The following is a 10,228-nucleotide window of genomic DNA, read 5'->3' as shown; positions in this document are numbered from 1 at the left end:
ATGAAGTGAGACGGGCGAGAGGTAGGTGTTGAGGTTAACCAGGTCCTGCGTGGCCAGATCACACAGGCCTCGGAGAGAGGAGGAGAGAGGAGGAGTGGGGGCGAGTCTCTGAGCAGAGGAGAGGCCTCTCGCGTCGTCCATTGTGAAAGGATCGCAGGCAGTCTGGGGAATGAGGATGTGGATGTGGAGACCAGCTGGAGACCAGCACGGTAACCCAGGTGAACTTGGGTCCCGGAGGAGGAAATGCAAGCGGTGAGAGAGGGTCACAGCAGGACATGTTCGAGCCAAATGGATTTTCTAGTTCATTGAAAGTGATGTGAGAGAGAAAGTGAGGCCAGGACAGCCCTGGGGCGCTCGGCCTGAGCAGCTGGAGGGCTAGGGCTGCCGTCCCGAGACAGGGAGGATGGTGGTCTGGAGTTCAGGAGCGGGTATCCCTGTCCAGAGCCGAGGAGAGGCCGGGCTGGAGACACACCCGGGGCCTGAGCACACGGGCCTGGCGAGGTCACCGAAGAAGCCGGCACAGACAGAGAAAACAGGTCCAAGGCAGCAGGGCCCCCAGCCGGGAGGCTGAGAGCGGCGCCCAGGCCCTGCGGGTGTTTGTCTAAGGCCTGGAAGCCCTGGCTGCCACTGCCGGTGCAGGTCCCACCCGCGTATCTACTAGCCCCTACTTTCAAACGTGGGACACTCACCATGCACTTGTCCTCTGCATTTGGGGGTCTCAACCGGAACCGACCGAAAAGCCCCGTGTTAATCTCTTGTTACAGGATCATTCTTACAGGTAGATGAGAAAATGGAGGCCAGGTTAATGTCAACATCTAGGTCAAGAGCACCTCCACCTGCAAGCCCAGATCTGTCTGTGGGGCTGGTGGGGGCCTGGGCCCATCCCCGTCACACTGCAGTGGCTCTGAGTGCCCGAGGACCCCGCAGCCTCCGCGTGTCTGCACTAACGGGTGACCTGGAAGGCCTGAGGGGCAGAGACGCCAAGGCCAGCCCTGGACTGGGCACCGCAGACCATCCCTCCTGCAGCAAGCAGGGCGCCTTCAGTGTCAGGACCCATGGCCACGGCACGCCGGGAGTGACCACGTGGAGGCATGTCCACCTCCAATACCTCCTGTTCAATTGGACGGTGAGCTGAAGACAGGCCATCAAGTTCTCATCAAGAGGGGTGGGCGGTTAGCGGATGACCCACGGGGCCCCTCCCCTCCAGCCGGTGCTCACAGCGTCCTGGCCGACAGTCTCTGCCCCCTGTGCCCCCTCCTCCCTTCTACCCTCTGCATCTGCCATCTGTCTGTCACCAAGACCCACATAGCACTTCGCAGGGAGCAGCCTCATGGGCATCTGTATGAACCGATAGCGTATCCCGAGAGAGTTTCCCTCACCACTGCCTCGGCACGGGGCAGGACGCACGCTGAGAGACGTGTTTCTCATCCTCACAAGGACCTCGCAAAGCAGGGACCCCCGACTCCTTCCACAGGTGAGCAGAGCAAGGCCAGTGTGGGTGCGGCCAGGACACGTGATTCGGTAGCCTGCCCTCCCTCAGCCACAGGTAAAGAGAGAACCTTACTAACTCCCGCTTGACAGGTAAGAATTTAGCTATTTCTGCTCAGATGATAGATTCCTTACCAATTAGGAGAAAACTGTGCAAGCTTGGTAGCAAAAATGAATTTTGATAAAACATGAAAATGCAAGATCCCATTTGTTGAGAACACTTGTTGCTGCCCCCTCAGCACTACTCCCCCTCCCCCTTCCCAACAGCACTAATCCCACCCAGCCACCCACGGGGTCTCAGGGAAGCAGCACCTCTGCAGCCTCCAAGCTCGGAGCTGGCCTCCTGGGCTGAGCCAGTTCCTGCATCCGGTCACTGGGATGGAGATGGGCTAGTGTCACTGCTGGTCCTGGCAGGAACTAATGGCTGTGAGCACCAGAACCAAGGCTCCTTCTGGCTGGACGTGAGAAGACTCAAGTCGTTCAATAAGCTACAGTCTGCCATCTTGGGAGCTGATATGAAGCACTCATTTGTTAAATCTGGCACTGAGGAAGGCAGTATGGGGAAATGGGCCTTGTGACACTGCCAAGCGACTGGAGCAAGACTTACCTGAAGCCCACTCTAGTCTGGACTTTCATTTGAGCTAGTCAAAGGAGTCTCTCTATTGTTTCAACTAGTTTGAACTGCTTTTCCTGTTGCTCATGATCAAAAGCACCCTAACGGACACACTATTAGACAGTTTTAAAGGGTGACAGCTCCACACTGGCATAACTTGGGGTGGAGGATGGAGGCAGGGAGAGGAGCTGAGAGAAACTCAATAAGCAAATTGATTTTTATTTAGGAGCTCAAAGGTCAACATTTGTAGGGGCAACTCTCAGGGTCCCGAAAAAAAAATTGGGCAGACAATTGGGTAAATGGTCATTCAGCTCAGGATTCTGTACCCCTTCTCCTCAGGAAGGGTCAGGCACATATTCACCCAGCCCTTGACCCCCACATTCAATAACTCCGTGCATTCTATCAACACCCCCTCCCAGCTCAGACATGGAGGGGGCAGGGCACTTGCCCTTCCCAGGGACTCCCACCCTCTGGGCTCCATCCACACCCCTCTGGTCATCTTCCTTCTACCAAACATGACCCCCTCAGGATGGGAAATCTGCTTTTACAAGCTTCCCAACCCTATCTTAATGCTATAAACTTCCTGTGCTGAGTCCTTCTCTTTCAAAAAGCCAGGCTCTTAACTATTAAAAACCTAGGCTTGGGGCTTCCCTGGTGGCGCAGTGGTTGAGAATCTGCCTGCTAATGCAGGGGACACGGGTTCGAGCCCTGGTCTGGGAAGATCCCACATACCGCAGAGCAACTAGACCCGTGAGCCACAACTACTGAGCCTGCGCGTCTGGAGCCTTGTGCTCCGCAACAAGAGAGGCCACGATAGTGAGAGGCCCACGCCCCGCAATGAAGAGTGGCCCCCGCTTGCCGCAACTAGAGAAAGCCCTCGCACAGAAAAGAAGACCCAACACAGCCAAAAATAAAAATATAAAAATAGATAAATTAAAAAAAAAAAAAAACCTAGGCTTGCAAGACTGTGTCTCTGCTATGTGTTTTAGGGGAATATTTTGAAATCACACTGTGACTCTTGGTATATGAGTTGGTGTTCTCCAGAAAACAAACCAATAGGGTGTGTGTGTGTGTGTGTGTGTGTGTGTGTGTAAAGAAATTGCTAAGGAATCAGTCCGTGTGATTACGGAAGCCAAAAAGTCCCAAGATGTGACGTTAGTGAGCTGCAGACCCAGGAGCGCTGATGGTGCAGTTCCAGTCCAAATGCCAACAGGCTTGAGGCCTAGAAAGAGCTAGTGTTTCCATTTGAGTCCAAAGGCTGGATGAACTGATGTCCCAGCTCAAGGCAGTCCGGCAGAAGGCATTTACATTTTTGTGCTATTCAGGTCCTCAGCTGATTGCTGAGGCCGCGCCACACGGGGGAGAGCAAGCTGCTTTCCTCAGTCTACCAATTCAAATGTTAATTTCAACTCCCTCATAGACACACCCAAAAGAATGGTTGACCAAACGTCTGGGCACCTTGTGGCCCTATCAAGTAGACATATAAAATTAACCGTCACACTAAGTTCCAGGCTGTACCTGCCTCTATGTGCTGGAGCCAAGGCACACAGGAAGCAGTCACTTCTGGGGGAATCTGGTACAAAGAGCTTGTGTAATATCTCTAAGGTTATCCTGCTACACTGAAGTCCAACTCCAGGTTTTTACGAGCAGTCTTCCCCCAGCCATAAATTCCCTCCTTCCTCTTTGTGGTTACCCTAGTCTTACTGACCACTCAAAGCCCAGCAAAATGTGCACCCCTACAGTCTGAATCCCCCCTTCCCAGAAAAGTTGCAGGCAGTTGCTGATAGGGGATAACCTCTGACCAAAGCTGGGGGTGAACTGAAGATCAGTAGTCAGCGTCCAGCTGGATCCTGATGGCAGGCAGGGCGAGGCGACATAGACCAATAGCTGGGTGCTAGGGCCAGGGATGGGAAGGCAGGAGAGGAGAGCCCACAGAGCAGACGTGGGCACCCACTCAGGACTTCCCTGCTCCACAGCAGTGGTCCCCAACCTTTTTGGCACCAGGGACCGGTCTCGTGGAAGACCGTTTTTCCACGGATGCTGCGGGGGTGAGGATGGTTCAGGTGGTAATGCCAGCGATGGTTCAGGCGGTAATATGAGTGATGGGAAGCGATGGAGAGCGGCAGATGAAGCTTCGCTCGCTCGCCCCCTGCTCACCTCCTGTTGTGCAGCCCGGTTCCTAACAGGCCGCGGACCGGTACCGGTCTGCAGCCCAGAGGTTGGGGCCCCTGCTCCACAGCACACACTCCTGGGTGAGGCAGGACATAGACGGGCCCCATGCTGCGCAGCTGGAGTCTGTCCCCTGTGGACCAGATGCTCCAAGATAAAGATAAGAGCAGGGGCAGAGAGGAGCTGAGTCCTGCCCAGATAAGAGATAAAGAGACCACATATACCTCACTCTTGAGGCCAAAGAGACCTTCCTGTCTACACATGCACAGAAAGGCTCCTCAGGGCTCAAAAAGGGGTGCCATCCCATAGTAGGTGATGTCAACCTACCCATAGGCCTCTTCGTTGGAATCCATCATGGCTAAGAGATGCACATGCACACAGGGGAGGACCCTGAGATGCACCAAATATGGACTCAGAACCAGGCAAAGCAAGATGATTGACCAGAGGAAACCCAGAAGAAATGCCCCATAAAAGCGATTCAAACTGCCACGAGGGTGCGACTCTCTCTCTGAGCCCGCCCGTGTGAGTCTATCCACACATACACTTTTTCCTCCTACTAAACACTTCACTTGTTCCACTACTTTTGTCTCTTCATGGAAATTCATTTCTACAAAGCTGACGGGCCAGGGCCTTGTCACCAGCCACTGGTCTTGCGGCGAGGATTCATCGCTCTCACAGCCTGACTTCAGTCTGTGGCCAGGGAACCAAAATCCTGCTTCAAGCCGCTTCAGGCTGAGGCCACGCAAGATCCTGGGGACAGGATGCACCCAAGACAACTCTGCCTCCTTCACCAGCCAGGCAGAAGTGCAGACACCATTTCTCTGCCGCCATCGGCTTGAGACCCAAACCTGGCCCCTCCTGCACTACTGAAGGAGACAAAAGGGACTCATCTATAGGGCTGGGCCAAAGGCTATGGTTATCTCCACCGCCAGTAGCCCCCTTCCCTGTGAAATGCATAATGCACCATAAGCACTGCTCACAGGCAGATAAAAATAGCTTTGAATCAAAGAGGTAGTTTCCTTATTTTGTCTCCAAGGACACAGATCAGAGGGCTGGACGGCATGTGGGCAAATCAGTTTTTGCTCTTGGCAGGAGTTTCAGTGCTTTTCCTCCACAAGCACAGAAAAGTCTGCCAATGTCGATATCTGAAGCTGAGATAATAGGCTGGAGCGGTGTTTTATCTTTTCTTGACCCACTCCCAGCCTTCAAGGTCTCTGCTCTCCTTCTGTAGACACACAGGATAAGCCAGACATAACAGCAATAGCAGAGAAGTCCACCAGGCCCACTGGACCGATGAGGCTGTGTAATGATGACCATCGCCCTCCACTGCAGACAACTTCTGCCTGCAACTCTGCAGACCCACAGCAGCAGCCCCATTTTACAGGTGGGAAAACCGAGGCACAGAGAGGCCACATTATTTTTCAAGCATCAGTGCTAAGTCCAGCGACCCTCAAAGCCTGAGGCCTTTTAAGACTCTGCAGATGTAGAATCACTATCTTGGGTTTGCCTCCTGCCTCCTCCACTTAAAAGCTAGGTCACAGAGATCCAGGCTCTTAATCTCTCTGAGCCCCATGTTCTTCATCTGTAAAATGGGAGTCAACACTACTTCCAGAGCTGTTTGTAACTCAAGAGAGATCATGTAAAGGCGTTTTGTATTCTGCAAATTGACATGTAGATACTAGTTATTGTTATTCTTATAATTGAGCACTTAATGCACGCAAGGCACTGCTCACCAGGCCCCTAGGAGGCAGGTATTATTAATATCCCCACTTTGCAGCTGACTGAGATGCAGGAAGGCTAAGGCCTCGCCCACAGCTAGGAAGAGGCAAAGCCATCACTGCAACAGAGGCAGCCGGCTCCAGAGTGGGCGCAGTGCAGCCTAAACATGGCGATGGTTATCACAGATGTATTTTCCTACGCTGAAGACTGTTAAGGGTGACTGCGCCTTTGCAAGAGTATCTTCGCCTGCCTTCAAATCCTCCCAAAGGTTTATTCTATTCTGTAGTACAATCTTCAGTCTGGGGGAAAAAAAGATCTGATAAAGAAGTCACACCAAGGTGTTGCTGCTGATAACGCGTCTGTAACCAGCAGGGGTGTTTGCGTCCAAATCAAAGCCTGGAGGGACCGGACATGACAAACAGAAGGCAGACAGAGGGTCAGCGCCCAGGCCGCTGCCTCTGCAGCGCAGCCCCACTTCAGCCCAGCACCCTGCTCAAGGGGGCGGGGGAGGGGGTCAGTGGGGTGAGGTGGGCGGGGCTGGGAAGAAGAAGGCTTTAGCTCACTCTCCTGGACGCTCACCGCGACAGTGCGAGTAAGTCCAAGTACGCCCAGGCCCCACACCAGCCCCTTGGTTCCTAATCGAGAGCGAGGACGTGGGAGGGGCCTGAACATACCAGCCACGCCCTGGGGTGGAGCCCCCCTCCCCCGCAGAACCACCTCCTAGCCCCGCCCCCAACTGCCCAGCGCCAGGGGGAGTGTCCAGAGCGTTCCTTCCTCTGTAAGATGGTACGAGGGCCTCTCTCCCGGGTGGTGATTGAAGGTTAGATGAGATGCATGTATACGGGTCATGATTGCAGAGCAGATGATCACAGGTGGCCATTGCCCCCTCCGCCCCCATGCAAACTCCTCCCCCCCCATGCAAACTCCTCCCCACACCCATCGCGCCTGCCTCCCGGGCTTGCTCACCTCATGCTGCTCTCACTGCTGTGTTGAGTGGGTGCTAGACATTCAGCCCAATGACTAACATCCACTCCCTCGTGCCTTTGGCCAGAACAGGGTGGGCAGTCCAGATGCCCCAATCCCTGGCAGGCAGGGCCAAGGACCCATGTGCCCATGGGAGGAGATGAGCAGAGCTGAGCCCAGGATTTAACCTGAGACCCAGAAGAACGCTGCCTTTTAGCTGGACTTACCGGAGAAGTGCTGAGGCCGGCTGCCTTAAGCCCTCTTCTCCACGGAGTACTGAGGAGTGAGACATGTATGAAGAAGAGAGAGGAGAGGAGAAGGAAAAGAGAAAAATATGCATTTATACTGTCTTTTATAGTTATACAATTGCAGTTGTATACCCTTCCTTTTCCCTCACTCTGACTCCCCTCCCTTGGCCCCTTATCAGGCATCTTCAGACCCCCTTGTGACATTCAAGATGAGGAGTATCCAGGTGCCTCCCCCAGCAGCTGTGGCAGCTGCCCTGGAGCCACACCAGAGCAGGAGAAACAAGGGAAGCCACAGTGAGCTCTCTGCCTTTGGGGACTGCCTCCAGGGAATCACAGAAAAATCACCATCATGGTTGAGCTTCTGCTATATGTCAGGACCAGACGAAGCAAGCTACATACCAGACCATTAGCCTCACAACAGCCTGGCCAGGAAAGTGTCATCATTCCCATTTTGCAGATGAGAAAGGTTAAATGACTTGCTTAAAGTCAACAGCTGAGATAAGATTTTAACACTTTTGTCAGATTGCAGTGCCAGAGTCAGATAACCTTCCCAAGACATTGGAGGGAGTTAACCTCCACATTCAGGTGCATTTCTTGAATCTTCATTCAATGGGTGTCTCCAGGAGGTACCCTGATAAATCCAGCTGGTTTTACTCTGCTTCTCTGATAGAATAACATGATCGGGAGGGGAAGTGTGTATTGCTGTTTTTAAGTTATAACTCCCTTTACCTCCCCATGAAATGATGAAACTCTTTTCTAAAGGGGAAAAAATTAAATCACATCCATGTTCTATCAAGACAGGCAGCATCACCTCAGAATACAAACGGTTCTGTTACTTTTCAATAATTTTTAAAGGCCTTTTTCTCATCATAAAAATAATTCAAGCATCAAAATGGAAGTAATATATAATACTTTAGTGAAAATTTGAAAACCCAGAAAAGTATAAAGAAGAAAATATAAATCACACAACATTCCTCAATTAAAAAACAACCAGGGCTTCCCTGGTGGCACAGTGGTTGAGAATCTGCCTGCTAATGCAGGGGACACGGGTTCGAGCCCTGGTCTGGGAAGATCCCACGTGCCGCGGAGCAACTAGGCCCGTGAGCAACAACTACTGAGCCTGTGCGTCTGGAGCCTGTGCTCCGCAACAAGAGAGGCCGCGATAGTGAGAGGCCCGCGCACCGCGATGAAGAGTGGCCCCCGCTTGCCGCAACGAGAGAAAGCCCTTGCACAGAAACGAAGACCCAACACAGCCAAAAATAAATAAATAAATAAATAAATAAATAAATAAATAAATAAATAAATAAATAAAAATTAAAAAAACAACAACAACCAGTATTACTATTTTGATGTATTTTCTTGCTTTTCTCAAGTCCACTGACATTATAACCTGTAGGAGTGGTTGTAAGACTTCAGGTGGGAAGAAGGGGGGTGGGGTAGGGCAGAGTTGAGTCCTGCTGGTTAATGGTGTTGACACTTTCTGGAAGCTCAGCCCCCATTTCCTCATCTGCAACCCCCATGGGCTTTGATAAACACACAGATGTGAGTGAAAGCAATTTTTATGAAAGTTTGCTAGTTACTCTCCTTGATGGCAGGGACCATGTTTTCATGCCCTTTTATGTCCCCAGAATTTAGAAGACTGCCTGGCCTGTGGAAGCCTTCTATATAATTTTATTTTTTAAATGTTGATGATCACTTCTCTGCTTTTTGGCTAAGATCAAGTGTAGTATCTGTTCCTATCAGTTTAAAACGGTGATAATGATGAAGTCTTTTTAATACACTGGTGTCCAAACGTTTTACCAAATTTTATTATACAAATGTTCATGTTCACACTTTTTTAACAGTGTGTCATGTATTTTAAAGAAATCTTCTGTGGAACCCAATATCTGATAGCATTTACAGAAGCAAAGTAGCCCCTGTTAAGGGGAAGGGTAGAAGAGCCCACCCTACACCCTCTTGCCCCCAAGGTATTCCCCACAGGATCTTCATGGAAGCTTAGGGCACGATTTGAAAAATAGTTTCAGAAACAGTTTGAAAACCACTCTTTTAATTATTTGATGGCAGAAATGGGGCTCTGGGACACAGCAAAGTAAAGGAGGTTTCAGCCTCTCCCAGAACCCCATTCAATGGCCACTCAGTCCTTTCCCTCATTCCAGGTTCCCCAAGAGAAAAGGGGCCACAGCAGGGAGTATTGTGGGGACAGCAGCTGACATTCACCAGCCTGAGCTGAGACCCTAACCTCACTTAACCCTCAAGACACCCTAAAAGTCCAATACCATTTGTACGCCCATTTTGCAGATTAAAAAAGAATGAAAGTTTAGGGAGGTTAACTCACTTGCCTCAGATCAATAACTACTGAGTGAAGGATTCAGAATTGCAACCAAACCAAAGTCCATGCTTGTGGCCACTCGTACTGGAACACATTGGGGGCATTCAGAAAGAGGCACAGCAGAAACACCCAGATGGGAGGAAGGGGCAAGCATGCTAAGGCTGGGGTGCCCAGTGCCAATGCCCCCCATGCTCCCACCCACCCCCCGTTTGACAAGGCCTTTGGTGGATGGAGGCAAGCGATACCAGAACTCCTCCCTTCTCCCTGGACGGGAAGCGGGGGGTGGTAACCCAGGTAGCCCAGCGTGGAGGATGGAATTGCCTGGGCTCTAATGCAGAGAAGTGGGGGACCCCTGATGTCCCGATCACCAGCCCAGAGCACATGGAGGACCCCAGTGAGGGGGCTGGGCTGGGAACCTCGGCCGCAAGATCAGGGCCTCCACCACATCCCTGAGAGCAGAGAATCAACCCAGCAGGGCTGGGGGCTGCGGGCGGGGGTCCTGTCTAGAGAGTCAGCCAAGTCGGCACTGCAGAATGACAGCCGTTTCCATGGACGTCCTAGGGCTGCCTGGCTTTGCCAGTCACACCCCACTTCCCTCCTCCCATCCCCCTCCCAAGTGGCTGGGTGGAATCCTTGCTCTTTTGATGCACTTACTGATGTGTTTTTTAAATGGTGCCTACTAAGTGCCTGGCACCCTGC

General features: G+C 52.0%; 1 pseudogene; it reads left to right on the top strand.

Annotated features, from left to right (window-relative positions):
* Positions 1–8,891: 8,891 nt before the first annotated feature.
* On the top strand, positions 8,892–9,036 carry LOC137765516 (U2 spliceosomal RNA; annotated as a pseudogene).
* The last annotated feature ends 1,192 nt before the right edge of the window (positions 9,037–10,228 follow it).

The sequence above is a fragment of the Eschrichtius robustus genome, chromosome 5, assembly GCF_028021215.1.
Source record: "Eschrichtius robustus isolate mEscRob2 chromosome 5, mEscRob2.pri, whole genome shotgun sequence".
NCBI classification, from domain to species: domain Eukaryota; kingdom Metazoa; phylum Chordata; class Mammalia; order Artiodactyla; family Eschrichtiidae; genus Eschrichtius; species Eschrichtius robustus.
The sequence above is the reverse complement of the archived record's forward strand: the minus strand, read 5'-3'. Positions and strand labels throughout refer to the sequence as shown.